This window comes from Hippocampus bargibanti, linkage group LG15 (assembly GCF_051943395.1).
Source record: "Hippocampus bargibanti isolate YZ-2025 linkage group LG15, ASM5194339v1, whole genome shotgun sequence".
Taxonomy (NCBI): Eukaryota; Metazoa; Chordata; class Actinopteri; order Syngnathiformes; family Syngnathidae; genus Hippocampus; species Hippocampus bargibanti.
The window spans coordinates 6,865,324-6,880,770 of record NC_142748.1 but is presented as its reverse complement, the minus strand read 5'-3'; the positions used below and the strand labels follow the sequence as shown (position 1 = coordinate 6,880,770).

Genomic DNA, 15,447 nt, shown 5'->3' with positions numbered 1-15,447 from the left:
GCGTTTTTGACCAAAAAAATGACCATGTATAGTAAGGTGTTTTGAGCCCAAAAAACGACCATGTATAGTAAGGCGTTTTTGACCAAAATACAACCATGTATAGTAAGGCGTTTTTAGCCGAAAAAAAACCGACCATGTATAGTAAGGCGTTCTTAGCCCAAAAAACGACCATGTATAGTAAGGCGTTTTTGACCAAAAAAAGACCATGTAAGGCGTTTTTGACCAAAAAAATGACCATGTATAGTAAGGCGTTTTTAGCCGAAGAAAACGACCATGTATATAGTAAGGCGCTTTTGACCAAAAAAAGACCATGTATAGTAAGGCGTTTTTGACCAAAAAAAGACCATGTAAAGCGTTTTTGACCAAAAAAATGACCATTATAGTTAGGCGTTTTTAGCCCCAAAAACGATCATGTATAGTAAGGCGTTTTTTGACCCAAAAAAAGACCATGTATAGTAAGGTGTTTTTGACCAAAAAAACGACGATGTATAGTAAGGTGTTTTGAGCCCAAAAAACGACCATGTATAGTAAGGCGTTTTTGACCAAAATACAACCATGTATAGTAAGGCGTTTTTAGCCGAAAAAAAACCGACCATGTATAGTAAGGCGTTCTTAGCCCAAAAAACGACCATGCATAGTAAGGCTTTTTTAGACGAAAAAAACGACCATGTATAAGTAAGGTGTTTTGAGCCGAAAAAAACGACCATCTATAGTAAGGCGTTTTTGACCAAAATACAACCATGTATAGTAAGGCGTTTTTGACCAAAATACAACCATGTATAGTAAGGCGTTTTTGACCAAAAAACGACCATGTATAGTAAGGCGTTTTTAGCCCAAAAAACGACCATGTATAGTAAGGCGTTTTTGACCAAAAAAAGACCATGTAAGGCGTTTTTGACCAAAAAAATGACCATGTATAGTAAGGCGTTTTTAGCCGAAAAAAACGACCATGTATATAGTAAGGCATTTTGACCAAAAAAGACCATGTATAGTAAGGCGTTTTTGACCAAAAAAACGACCATGTATAGTAAGGCTTTTTTGACCAAAAAAAGACCATGTAAGGCGTTTTTGACCAAAAAAATGACCATGTATAGTAAGGTGTTTTGAGCCCAAAAAACGACCATGTATAGTAAGGCGTTTTTTGACCCAAAAAAAGACCATGTATAGTAAGGTGTTTTTGACCAAAAAAACGACGATGTATAGTAAGGCGTTTTTGACCAAAAAAATGACCATGTATAGTAAGGTGTTTTGAGCCCAAAAAACGACCATGTATAGTAAGGCGTTTTTGACCAAAATACAACCATGTATAGTAAGGCGTTTTTAGCCGAAAAAAAACCGACCATGTATAGTAAGGCGTTCTTAGCCCAAAAAATGACCATGCATAGTAAGGCTTTTTTAGCCGAAAAAAACGACCATGTATAAGTAAGGTGTTTTGAGCCGAAAAAAACGACCATGTACAGTAAGGTGTTTTGAGCCGAAAAAAACGACCATCTATAGTAAGGCGTTTTTGACCAAAATACAACCATGTATAGTAAGGCGTTTTTGACCAAAATACAACCATGTATAGTAAGGCGTTTTTGACCAAAAAACGACCATGTATAGTAAGGCGTTTTTAGCCCAAAAAACGACCATGTATAGTAAGGCGTTTTTGACCAAAAAAAGACCATGTAAGGCGTTTTTGACCAAAAAAATGACCATGTATAGTAAGGCGTTTTTAGCCGAAAAAAACGACCATGTATATAGTAAGGCATTTTGACCAAAAAAAGACCATGTATAGTAAGGCGTTTTTGACCAAAAAAACGACCATGTATAGTAAGGCTTTTTTGACCAAAAAAAGACCATGTAAGGCGTTTTTGACCAAAAAAATGACCATGTATAGTAAGGTGTTTTGAGCCCAAAAAACGACCATGTATAGTAAGGCGTTTTTGACCAAAAAAAGACCATGTAAGGCGTTTTTGACCAAAAAAATGACCATGTATAGTAAGGTGTTTTGAGCCGAAAAAAACGACCATGTATAGTAAGGCGTTCTTAGCCCAAAAAACGACCATGTATAGTAAGGCGTTTTTGACCAAAAAAAGACCATGTAAGTCGTTTTTGACCAAAAAAATGACCTTGTATAGTTAGGCGTTTTTAGCCCAAAAAACGATCGTGTATAGTAAGGCTTTTTTGACCAAAAAAATGACCATGTATAGTAAGGCTTTTTTAGCCGAAAAAAAACGACCATGTATAAGTAAGGTGTTTTTAGCCGAAAAAAACAACCATGTATAGTAAGGCATTTTTGGCCGAAAAACAACAACCATGTATCGTAAGGCATTTAGGCCAAAAATGTCCATATATAGGCATTTTTGGCCGAAAAAAAACACCATGTATAGCATTTTTGGCCCAAAAAAACGGCCATATATATATAGTAAGGCATTTTTGGCAAAAAAAACACCATGTATAGTAAGGCATTTTTGGCCGAAAAAAACGACCATGTATAATAAGCCGTTTTTGGCCAAAAATACTCCACCATGTATAGTAAGGCATTTTAGTCGAAAAAAAACGATCATGTATAAGTAAGGTGTTTTTAGCCGAAAAAAATGACCATGTATAGTAAGGTGTTTTGAGCCGAAAAAAACGACCATGTATAGTAAGGCATTTTTGGCCCAAAAAAAAAACAACAAAAAAAATGTCCATGTATAGGTGGCCGTTTTTAGATTGAAAAAAAAAACGACTATGTACAAAAGTAAGGCATTTTTGGCCGAAAAAAAAAAACCCGACCATGTATAATAAGGCATTTTTAGGCCAGAAGCTCATCCAGGGACGATTGCAAATTAGCCCCGTGCTAACTGCTCTACATGCAACGCATCACAGTTTTTGTTATATTGATTGATCTTCCCATGACAAAAAAAAAATATCTAAAATAAAATATCCATGTTTCTGTCTGCATTTCAGTTTATTTATACTCAATGAGGTCACAGAATTTTCACACATGAGACATGTAGCACTTGATGTTTCGACAAATATTTTAAACAATAGAAGACATGAGGTACTAAAGATATCTTGAATTGCATTCGTTGACTTTTATGCTTTGCGATTGGCTGGCAAACATGTTCAGGGTGCCCCCTTGAAAAATCACTCATTTGGAAGTTTTACTCACATGTATGGCCAATAAATAGCATGACTAGCAATCAAGATTCGTCGCAAAGCTCAACTGCATTGGTTGAGTGGTCTAAAAATTTGGCAGTGGTCAAGGTGACTCAGGTTCGATCCTTGCTCTAACCACCATGTGAGGAATGCAGATGAGGAGAAAAGGGCACTTGAACAGGAGTCACCTGAACGGCGGGTTTAGCCTCAGACCACACGACGAACTCGGGTCTGAAAAATTTTTAGAAGTTATATTTATGTGCATAATCCATAGCAGTGCTTATGACTGCAAATCCAAATTAGCTGAAAAACTCAGCTGCGATGGTTGAGTGGTCGAAAAGTTTAGATGCATTCCCGCTGTCAAATGCAAATATGCATAAATTCAGCTGATCAGAGGGGACTCGAACAGGAGGCACTGGAACCGCAAGACCAAGTCGGATTCTAGACATTTAGACGTCATATTTATCGGGATATGTCATGTTAGTACTCGTGACTACCGATAAAACTCCCCAAAAGTTTGGTTGCGGCCTGGCCATCTGTAGTTCAATTCCCACTGCCACCTGCATGTCTGTGCATAAATTCAGCAGATCAGCTGGGACTCGAACAGAAGTCACCTGGACAGCAAGTTTAGTCTTAACCCGTTTGACCAAGTTGGATTACAAAACCACCTGTTTTGGCATTGTATTTATTCGCAAAAAAACATGTTAGTACTCGTGACTACCGATAAAACTCCACAAAAAAACTCGGCTGTCATGGTTGAGTGGTCTAAAAGTTTGTTTGCAGCCTGGCCATCTGTAGTTTGATTCCCACTGCCACCTGCATATCTGCATAAATTCAGCAGATCAGCTGGGACTCGAACAGGAGTCTCCAGAATGGCAGGTTTTATCTTAAACCACTAGACCAACCTGGACATGAATATTGACCTTTTGAGGTTATATTTATTGTAATATACCATGTTAGTACTTGTGACCACTGATAAAACTCCACAAAAAAACTCAGCTGTCACGGTTGAGTGGTCTAAAACTTTGGCTGAGGCCTAGCCATGTGCAGTTCGATTCCCACTGCCACCTGCATATCTGTGCATAAATTCAGCAGATCAGGTGGGACTCGAACAGGAGTCGCTAGGACAGAAAATTTAGTCTTAAACCGTTTGACCATGTCGGATTTAAAAACCCCCTGTTTTCGGTTTGTATTTATTCGCAAAAAAAACATGTTAGTACTCATGACTACCAATCAAAATTTGCAAAAAAACATGTCTGCAATGTTTGAGTGGTCAAAAACTTCGGCTGCGGTCCAGACGACTCGAGTTCGATCCCCACTCTCACCTGCACGTGTGTGCATAAATTCAGGTGAGCAGAAAAGGGGTCTCGAACACAAGTCTTCCGACCCGTAAGTATAGTCTTTGACCACTCGACTAACTCGGATTTACAAGCTTTGGATTTGGATGTTATATTTGTCCGCATATCTAATAACCATTAAAATCGGCGACACCATGTGGATCACTGAAGTATGCCATTTCAGACGGAAGTTGTCAGCACAATTAGCTTAACGGTTAATGGTGATGGACTCCCAATGCGAAGGTGCTGGGTTCAATCCCAGCTCTGGAATTGAATTCATACTTTTGTTCAATCAATGACCTTCAGAATAAGACACAAGCAAAGACACCAGAGTTTCAGTTGGCGGTCTGAGAACAGACAAGTTTTTATTCTAAGTCTTTTTGTACTTCACACAAGAATATAACAATAGAACATAAGTGAGACCAACTAGTGGTGCCCATGGCTTATTGGTTAAGGTGATGGACTCCCAATGCGAAGGTGCTGGGTTCAATTCAAGCACTGGGCAACATGTCCAATTTGTACTTTTGTTCAATCAATGACCTCCAGAATAAGATATAAGCGAACAAAGCACATTTTCAATTGGGGCCCCGTGGGCCGCTGGGAAAAAGTACAAGGGTGTCGACTGCGCGGCACGGGTTCGAAACCAGCAGTCGAAGCGAAAGCGACCAAGCGAAAGCGACCGAGCGAAGCGAGGTCGCTGGAGCGAGTTCACGGTCCTCCCAGGGTCACTGACAAGCGAGCGAGCGAAGCGAGCGAGCCAGGTTCTGGTGTGTCATGCGAGCGAGCGAAGCGAGCTCGCTTGTGCAGGTTCGAGGCGCGAAGCGCCGAGAACCTGCCAGCAATACTATACTAAGTGTCAACGCGGCATCGCATGATAAATACATGAATTTTGAGCGAAATCAGCCGTACCCCCATGGTCCAGTGGATAGGGCAGAAACTTGCAGTGCAGAAGTGCAGGGTTCAAGAGCAGGCAGGTGCAACTGGTACAACCTAAAGAATGGCATTGTGAGAAAGGACAATAAAAACACCTCACTACATACACACGGTCGAATAGATGCTTTTTTTTCTCGGTTAAAAAAAAAAAAAAACACCTTACTATACATGGTCTTTTTGAGGATTAAAAAAAACTTACCACACCTCCGAAGCGAACTTTGATGAGTCACCTCGTGCCAACTTTCTTCTTTTGCTGGGTGGGTGTCCCTCCCACGGTGGATCCATCAGTTTCATCCAGGCCTGTTTGATTAAAATAATATGAAATAAATCAGTTGAGGTCAGAGTTTCATGATATATTATATGACTTTTCATGATTTCCTTTTGTCTTTAAAAAAAATCGTTTGCAAAAAAAGATGACGTTTTCACTTAAAAAAGATGACTACCTTCATTGTGGATGGACGACTTGGGCATGGGTCTTCTTTACCCCTTCAGCGAATCAATGTCTCCATCTAACCCGGTTTTGTGCATCCTCTTCTCTCACACCAGCTCGTGGTCTGAATAAGCCCGAGCGACTTGAGATGAGAGAGTCCTGCCAAAACAACAACAACAACTTCACAAGCAGATCTTGCAAGCCGTCAAATGTCGGTTCCTTTTCCGGGAGGCTAATGACTCATTCGGATGAATTACTTATCACGTCCAAGGTAGCAGAGCCCCAATGCACAAAAACAGCTAACTTTGAACTTGAAAATGCAAAACAACGAAATGACACTAGTCAACATTAGCGTATGCGACGTTAGCTTTAGCAGGATAGCTCGATTATTCGGCGTGGTGGGCAAACCTCAATTTTTGTCGCTGGTTCCAAGACGGTTGTCCCCGCGCACACTTTGGACACCAAAGATAGAAACTCGATCTGAGTGAGCTCGTCGCCCTCTGCCATTCTTGCTCGGGTTTTGTTGACTCGGTCTGTCGGAGGAGAAGCTAACCATCCATGCTAGCACATCTCAGCATTGGGAAAACATCCGCTTCCGGCCTGGGCGGAAAGACGTAATAGGAAAAAACAATGACGTATGGACAAAAACATTTTTGTCCACAAAAAAGACCATGTATAGTAAGGCGTTTTTAGCCCAAAAAACGACCTTAAAGAGGGAGGGGAAACAAAAGTGGTAAGTTAAAATCTTTTGTCCACGATGAAAAAGTTGTTTATTTTTCATTTGAATCATTTTTCATGATGTTGCACACTTTCTTTCACACATCTAAAGTACAGCAACGTCCTTTGAATCAAAAACTAAGACGCTTGCTATTCTATCGGATGAAGAGCTCGTACAGTATTTTTCGTTAGTGAAAAAAAGTCACGGATGCATTTGTGTGAATAGTTTGGGAAACGTGGAAAACATCAACAACAACATTCGAGTCAAACACTCTGATTGAGAGCTGACGGCGACCGATAGGCGTGCTAAATAACTGGCGCAACGTATCGTAATCGTGCTCCTAAATCATCCACGTTCACGGACAAATGACAAAAAGTCAGTTTAAAAAGTTAAAACTACTCAACGAGGACTTGGTTTGTTGACAGCGGAAATACCTGTTCTTTAAAGCGGATGTGGGACGTTGCGCTCTTGTGCTACTGCGTCTTCTTCGTCTTGTTGTTATTTGATTGGATGCAACCACACATATCGCCCTCTGCTGGCCAGGGAGCCTCTTGGCAACACAACGCCTCTTGGCAAGCAAACTGAATGGAATTTACAGCTCTCCGTTCGGGGCGACAGGGTGAAAAGGCATATCGGCGTATTTCCTTAATTTGTCCGCCAGCCGGTGCTAATTGTTGGCCGTAATGAGAGGAGAGCAGAAAAAGATGGATTAAATACCAAAGAACAAGGAATGATTGCCATGACTTGACCATTAAAAAATCCTCACTCTCACATTGTGTACAGTCTTTCCAAATTCAAATTTTCAGTTCAGCTTCACCTTTTCTGCACAGAAACATTTTTTTAATTTACATATGTTTCTTCTTCTTTTCCTTTCGGCTTTTCCCCTCAGGGGTCGCCACAGCGAATCAATGCCCTCCATCTATCCCGGTTTTGTGCATCCTCTTCTCTCACACCAGCTACCTTCATGTCCTCTTTGACCACATCCATAAACCTCCTCTTTGGTCTTCCTCTCGTTTTCCTGCCTGGCAGTTCAAGGCTCAGCATCCTTCTCCCGATATAGTCACTCGCTCTCCTCTGGACATGACCAAACCATCTCAGTCTGGCCTCTCTGACTGTCTCTCCAAAGGCTCTAATATGAGTTGTCCCTCTAATGTACTCATTCCTGATCCTATCCAACCCGGTCACTCCCAAAGAAAACCTCAACATCTTCAGCTCTGCTACCTCCAGCTCTGCTTCCTGTCTTCTCTTCAGTGGCACTGTCTCCAGTCTAAACATCATGGCTGGTATCACCACTGTTTTATACACTTTTCCTTTCATCCTAGCTGAAACCCTTCTATCACACATCACACCTGACATTTTTCTCCAGCTGCTCCAGCCTGCCTGGACACGCTTCTTCACCTCTTTTCCACACTCTCCATTGCGCTGGACAGTTGACCCCAAGTACTTAAAATCCTCCACCTTCTTTATCTCTTCTCCATGTAGCATCACTCTTGCACTTGGATCCCTCTCATTCACACACATGTATTCCGTCTTGCTGCAACTGATCTTCATTCCTCTCCTGTCCAGGGCATATCTCTAGTTTCTCCGCCACCTGTTCCCTGTTCTCGCTACAGATCACAAAGTCATCTGCAAACATCATGGTCCAAGGAGATTCTTGTCTAACATCGTCTGTCAGCCTGTCCATCACCATAGCAAACAAGAAGGGGCTCAGAGCTGACCCCTGGTAGAGTCCCACTTCCACCTTGAATTCCTCCGTCACACCGACAGCACACCTCAGAACTGTCTTACAGTCATGACACATGTCTTGCACCGCTCTGACATACTTTTCCGTCACTCCAGACTTCCTCATGCAATGCCACAGCTCTTCTCTGGGCACCCTGTCCTACGCTTTCTCCAGATCTACAAAGACACAATGCAATTCCTTCTGACCTTCTCTGTACTTCTCTATCAGCATTCTTAAAGCAAACACTGCATCTGCCATACTCTTTTTTTGGCATGAAGCCATACTGCTGCTCACAAATGTTCACTTCTGCTCTTAGTCTCGCTTCAACTACTCTTTCCCAGAGTTTCATTGTATGGCTCATCAACTTTATTCCTCCATAGTTAGTACAACTCTGCACATCTCCCTTGTTCTTAAAAATGGGCATGAGTACACTTCGTCTCCATTCTTCAGGCATCTGTTCACCATCTAAGATCTTGTTGAATAACCCAGTCAGGAACACCACCGCCACCTCTCCAAGACACTTCCATACCTCGATTGGTAAATCATCAGGCCCGAGTGCCTTTCCCCCCTTCATCTTCTTCAGCGCCCTCCTCACTTCATCCTTGCTAATGTTTGCTACGTCTTGGTCCACAACAGTCACGTCTTCTACTCTTTGTTCCTTCTCATTTTCCTCATTCATCAATTTTTCAAAGTACTCTTTCCATCTTGCCATCACACTACTGGCACCTGTTAATACATTGCCATCTCTATCCTTAATCACCCGAACCTGCTGCAGGTCCTTACCATCTTTGTCTCTCTGTCTCGCCAGCCTGTAAAGATCAGTCTCACCTTCCTTGCTATCCAGCCGAGCATACAAGTCATCATAGGCGTCTTGTTTGGCCTTTGCCACCTTTACTTTAACCGTGCGCTGCATCTCCTTGTACTGCTGTCTACTCTCGTCTGTCCTCTTAGTGTCCCACTTCTTCTCTTTCTCTGTATACACTCCTGCACCTCCCCATTCCACCACCAAGTCTCCTTATCTACCTTTCTTCCACTCGATACACCAAGTACTTTCCGACCTGTGTCTCTGATTATGTTCTCTTGTAGTTTGCCAGTCATCTGGAAGGACCTCTTGGCCACCCAGTGCTTGTCTTACCTCCTTCCTAAATGTCATGCAACACTCTTCCTTTTTCAACATCCACCATTTTGTCCTCACTTCAGCCTTTGGTTTCTTCATCTTCCTCAGTGCCAGTGTCATCCTACACACCACCAACCTATGCTGTCTGCCTACACTCTCACCAACCACTACTTTGCAGTCACTGATTTCCTTTAGATGGCGCCATTGACACAAAATGTAGTCTACCTGTGTACTTCTGCCTCCACTCTTATAGGTCACCCTATGTTCCTGTCTCTTCTGAAAGAAAGTATTCACAATAGCCTTTTCCATTCTCTTAGCAAAGTCAACCACCATCTGTCCTTCAGCGTTCCTCATCTGGAGTCCAAACCTGCCCATCACCTCCTCATCATCTTTGTTTCCTGCGCCAACATGTCAATTGAAGTCTCCACCAATTACAACCCTCTCATTCCTCAGGATGTTCTGTATGACTTCATCAAAGTCCAACCAAAATTTCTCCTTCTCTGCCAGCTCACATCCTACTTGTGGGGCATACCCACAGACAACATTGAACATCAGACCTTCAATTTCTAGCTTCAGACTCATCATTCTATCTGATACTCTTTTTACTTCTAAGACACTCCTAACAAACTCATCTCTTAAGATAACCCCAACTCCATTTCTCTTTCTGTCTTCACCATGATAGAACAACTTAAACCCTGACTCTAAGCTTCTAGCCTTGCTCCCTTTCCACCTGGTCTCCTGGACACACAGTATGTCTACCTTCCTTCTCTGCATCATGTCAACCAGCTCTCTACCTTTACCTGTCATTGTTCCTACATTCAAAGTTCCTACCCTTAGTTCGATACTCTTGGCGTTCCATTTCTCTCTTTTCCTCCGGGCACACCTCCCTCCTCTCCTTCTTCGACCAACAGTAGTCCATTTTCCACTGGCACCCTGAAGGTCAACAGTACCAATGGCGGCCGTTGTTAACCCGGGCCTCGACCGATCCGGTATGAGATTCAGAGGTTTGATTCGCATATTTGTTTTGGCAATTTTTTTTACGTCGGATGCCCTTCCTGACACAACCCTCTGTATTTACCCGGGCTTGGGACCGGCACAATAAGACACTGGCTTGTGCCCCCTTGTGGCAGTTTACATATGTTTAATACATGACATTATACCTGGTTTTACACGGTTTTATTTCACGTGACCTGCTTCACTGCCACGATTTATATTTGTCAGACAAAACTACATCTAGATTATTTGGGGAATTTGCGCCGTCTGGCGGACAAATAACAAAACTACATCTAGTTTGATGGGGAATACGCGCCGTCTGGCGGACAAATCAAGGAAATACATCAAGTGTGCCATGTTTGTCCTCGTGACTACCGATAAAACCTCACAAAATGGGAAAACATCCGCTTCCGGCCTGGGCGGAAAGACGTAATAGGAAAAAACAATGACGTATGGACAAAAACATTTTTGTCAAAGAACCGGACGATGCACGGTTGTTTGTTTTTTTTCGCCCCAAAACACTGTACCATATGCCAAAAAAATACATGATCAATGTGCTGCCCTTCACTGTCACTAATGGTGGAGTGATGCACTCCCTGGCTTTGAGTTCAGGCGAATCAAACCCACCAAAAATCTGGCGCAAAGTATCATAATCGTGCTCCTAAATTCCCCACATTACCACATTCACGGATAAATGAAACATTTTAAAATTAAAGTTAAAACGAGTCACCGAGGACTTGGCTTGTTGACAGCGGAAATAGTAGCTCGTTGAAGCGGATGTGGGACGGTCCGCTCTTCTGCGGCTTCTTCTTGTTCTTTTCTATTGGTGGTGGTTTGGACCACACTGGGCTTATCGCCCTCTCCTGGCCAACACCCGCAAAGACATTTGGCACGAAATCGAATGGAATGGCGTTTTTTAGCCCAAAAAACGTATAGTAAGGCATTTTCAGCCTTAAAAACACGTACGGTGGGGCGTTTTTAGCCTAAAAAAACGACCATGTATGGTAAGGCGTTTTTGGCCTGAAATAAACCGACCGTGTATAGTAAGGTATCTTTGGCCTGAAAAAAGACCATGTATAGTAGTAAGGCATTTTTGGCCAAAAAAAACACCATGTATAGTAAGGCATTTTTGGCCTGAAAACAAAAAAACAAAAACAAAAAAAAAAAACAAAAAAAAGACCATGTACAGTAAGCCGTTTTTAGCCCCCCCAAAAAACCGACCATGTATAGTAAGGTATTTTTGGCCTGAAAAAAAGACCATGTATAGTAAGGCGTTTTTAGCCCAAAAAAAACGACCTTAAAGAGGGAGGGAGGGGAAACAAAAGTGCCAAGTTAAAATCTTTTGTCCATGAGGAAAAAGTTGTTTATTTTTCATTTGAATCATTTTTCATGACGTTGCACACTTTCTTTCAACTAATCCTTTGAATCAAAAACTAAGACGCTTGCTATTCTATCGGATGAAGAGCTCGTACAGTATTTTTCGTTAGTGAAAAAAGTCACGGATGCATTTGTGTGAATAGTTTGGGAAATGTGGAAAACATCCACAACAACATTCGAGTCAAACACTCTGATTGAGAGCTGAGGGCGACCGATAGGCGTGCTAAATAACTGGCGCAACGTATCGTAATCGTGCTCCTAAATCATCCACGTTCACGGACAAATGACAAAAAGTCAGTTTAAAAAGTTAAAACTACTCAACGAGGACTTGGTCTGTTGACAGCGGAAATACTTCCGCTCTTGTGCTGCTGCTTCTTCTTCGTCTTGTTGTTATTTGATTGGATCCAACCACGCATATCGCCCTCTGCTGGCCCGGAAGCCTCTTGGCAACAAAAACGCCTCTCGGCAAGCAAACTGAATGGAATTTACAGCTCTCCGGAGGTTGGGGGGCGACAGGGTGAAATCGGTGTATTTCCTTAATTTGTCCGCCAGACGGCGCTAATTGTTGGCTGTAATGAGAGGAGATGGATTAAATACCAAAGAAGAAGGAATGATTGCCATGACTTGACCATGAAAAAATCCTCACTCTCACATTGTGTACAGTATTTCAAAATCTAGATCATTTGGGGAATTGGCGCCGTCTGGCGGACAAATAACAAAACTACATCTAGTTTGATGGGGAATAAGCGCCGCCTGGCGGACAAATCAAGAAAATACATCAAGTGTGCCATGTTAGTCCTCGTGTCTACCGATAAAACTCCAGAAAAAATCTCAGCTGTCGTGGTTGAGTGGTCTAAAACTTTGGTTGAGGCCAGGCCATCTGCAGTTCGATTCCCACTGCCACCTGCATATCGGTGCATCAGTTCAGCAGATCAGCTGGGACTCAAACAGGAGTCGCTTGGACAGCAAGTTTAGTCTTAAACCGTTTGACCGAGTCAGATTTAAAAACCTCCTGTTTTCAGATTGTATTTATTGGCAAAAAAACATATTAGTACTCGTGACTACCGATCAAAATTTGCAAAAAAACATGTCTGCAATGGTTGAGTGGTCAAGAGGTTGGTTGCGGCCTGGCCATCTGCAGTTCGATTCCCACTGACACCTGCATATCTGTGCATAAATTCAGCAGATGAGCTGGGACTCGAACAGGAGTCGCCTGGACATTAAGTTTAGTCTTAAACCATTTGACCAAGTCGCATTTTAAAACCTCCTCTTTTGAGATTGTATTTATTTGAAAAAAACATGTTAGTACTCATGACTACCAATCAAAATTTGCAAAAAAACATGTGCAATGTTTGAGTGGTCAAAAACTTTGGCTGCGGTCCGGACGACTCCAGTTCGATCCCCGCTCTCGCCTGCAATTGTCTGCATAATTTCAGGTGAGCAGAAAAGGGGACTCGAACACAAGTCTTCCGAGCCGTAAGTATAGTCTTAGAGCACTCGACTAACTCGGATTTACAAACTTTGGATTTGGATGTTATATTTGTCCGCATATCCAATACCCATTAAAATAGGCGACACCCTGTGGATCACTGAAGTATGCCATTTCAGACGGAAGTTGTCAGCACAATTAGCTTAATGGTTAATGGTGATGGACTCCCAATGCGAAGGTGCTGGGTTCAATCCCAGCTCTGGGATTGAACTCATACTTTTGTTCAATCAATGACCTTCAGAATAAGACACAAGCAAAGACACCAGAGTTTCAGTTGGCGGTCTGAGAACAGACAAGTTTTTATTCTAAGTCTTTTTGTACTTCACACAAGAATATAACAATAGAACATAAGTGAGACCAACTAGTGGTGCCCATGGCTTATTGGTTAAGGTGATGGACTCCCAATGCGAAGGTGCTGGGTTCAATTCAAGCACTGGGCAACATGTCCAATTTGTACTTTTGTTCAATCAATGACCTCCAGAATAAGATATAAGCGAACAAAGCACATTTTCAATTGGGGCCCCGTGGGCCGCTGGGAAAAAGTACAAGGGTGTCGACTGCGCGGCACGGGTTCGAAACCAGCAGTCGAAGCGAAAGCGACCGAGCGAAGCGAGGTCGCTGGAGCGAGTTCACGGTCCTCCCAGGGTCACTGACAAGCGAGCGAGCGAAGCGAGCGAGCCAGGTTCTGGTGTGTCATGCGAGCGAGCGAAGCGAGCTCGCTTGTGCAGGTTCGAGGCGCGAAGCGCCGAGAACCTGCCAGTAATACTATACTAAGTGTCAACGCGGCATCGCATGATAAATACATGAATTTTGAGCGAAATCAGTCGTACCCCCATGGTCCAGTGGATAGGGCAGAAACTTGCAGTGCAGAAGTGCAGGGTTCAAGAGCAGGCAGGTACAACCTAAAGAATGGCATTGTGAGAAAGGACAATAAAAACACCTCACTACATACACACGGTCGAATAGATGCTTTTTTTTCTCGGTTAAAAAAAAAAAAAAAAACACCTTACTATACATGGTCTTTTTGAGGATAAAAAAGAACTTACTTACCACACCTCCGAAACGAACTTTGATGAGTCACCTCGTGCGAACTTTCTTCTTTTGCTGGGTGGGTGTCCCTCCCACGGTGGATCCATCAGTTTCATCCAGGCCTGTTTGATTTGAAAATAATATGAAATAAATCAGTTGAGGTCAGAGTTTCATGATATATTATATGACTTTTCATGATTTCCTTTTGTCTTTAAAAAAAAATCGTTTGCAAAAAAAGATGACGTTTTCACTTAAAAAAGATGACTACCTTCATTGTGGACGGACGACTTGGGCATGGGTCTTCTTTACCCCTTCAGCGAATCAATGTCGCCATCTCACCCGGTTTTGTGCATCCTCTTCTCTCACACCAGCTCGTGGTCTGAATAAGCCCGAGCGACTTGAGATGAGAGAGTCCTGCCAAAACAACAACAACAACAACAACTTCACAAGCAGATCTTTCAAGCCGTCAAATGTCGGTTCCTTTTACGGGAGGCTAATGACTCATTCGGATGAATTACTTATCACGTCCAAGGTAGCAGAGCCCCAATGCACAAAAACAGCTAACTTTGAACTTGAAAATGCAAAACAACGAAATGACACAAGTCAACATTAGCGGATGCGACGTTAGCTTTAGCGAGCAAGCTCGGACCGACGTTAGCTTTAGCAGGATAGCTCGATTATTCGGCGTGGTGGCCAAACCTCAATCTTTGTCGCTGGTTGTCCCCGCGCACACTTTGGACACCAAAGATAGAAACTCGATCTGAGTGAGCTCGTCGCCGTCTGCCATTCTTGCTCGGGTTTTGTTGACTCGGTCTGTCGGAGGAGAAGCTAACAATCCATACTTGCACATCTCAGCATTGGGAAAACATCCGCTTCCGGCCTGGGCGGAAAGACGTAATAGGAAAAAACAATGACGTATGGACAAAAACATTTTTGTCAAAGAACCGGACGATGCACGGTTGTTTGTTTTTTTTCGCCCCAAAACACTGTACCATATGCCAAAAAAATACATGATCAATGTGCTGCCCTTCACTGTCACTAATGGTGGAGTGATGCACTCCCTGGCTTTGAGTTCAGGCGAATCAAACCCACCAAAAATCTGGCGCAAAGTATCATAATCGTGCTCCTAAATTCCCCACATTACCACATTCACGGATAAATGAAACATTTTAAAA

The 15,447-nt window shown here is 42.7% G+C and overlaps 2 long non-coding RNA genes across 5 annotated transcripts; both read right to left on the bottom strand.

Moving 5' to 3' along the window:
* Positions 1 to 4,796: 4,796 nt before the first annotated feature.
* Positions 4,797 to 12,460, bottom strand: LOC148887365 (uncharacterized). Of its 4 annotated transcripts, none has more exons than XR_016117308.1 (5): positions 12,077 to 12,460; positions 6,235 to 6,426; positions 5,840 to 5,985; positions 5,596 to 5,696; positions 4,797 to 5,453 (listed from the first exon to the last, which is right to left on the bottom strand). It is a non-coding gene; the product is annotated as an uncharacterized LOC148887365 (long non-coding RNA). The 4 variants fall into 4 exon arrangements; XR_016117307.1 differs by lacking the exon at positions 12,077 to 12,460 and adding an exon at positions 6,979 to 7,023; XR_016117309.1 differs by lacking the exon at positions 12,077 to 12,460 and adding an exon at positions 6,949 to 6,981.
* Positions 12,461 to 13,511: 1,051 nt separating this feature from the next.
* LOC148887364 (uncharacterized) lies at positions 13,512 to 15,418 on the bottom strand. Its single transcript, XR_016117305.1, has 4 exons — positions 14,972 to 15,418; positions 14,541 to 14,686; positions 14,294 to 14,394; positions 13,512 to 14,145 (listed from the first exon to the last, which is right to left on the bottom strand). It is a non-coding gene; the product is annotated as an uncharacterized LOC148887364 (long non-coding RNA).
* Positions 15,419 to 15,447: the final 29 nt, after the last annotated feature.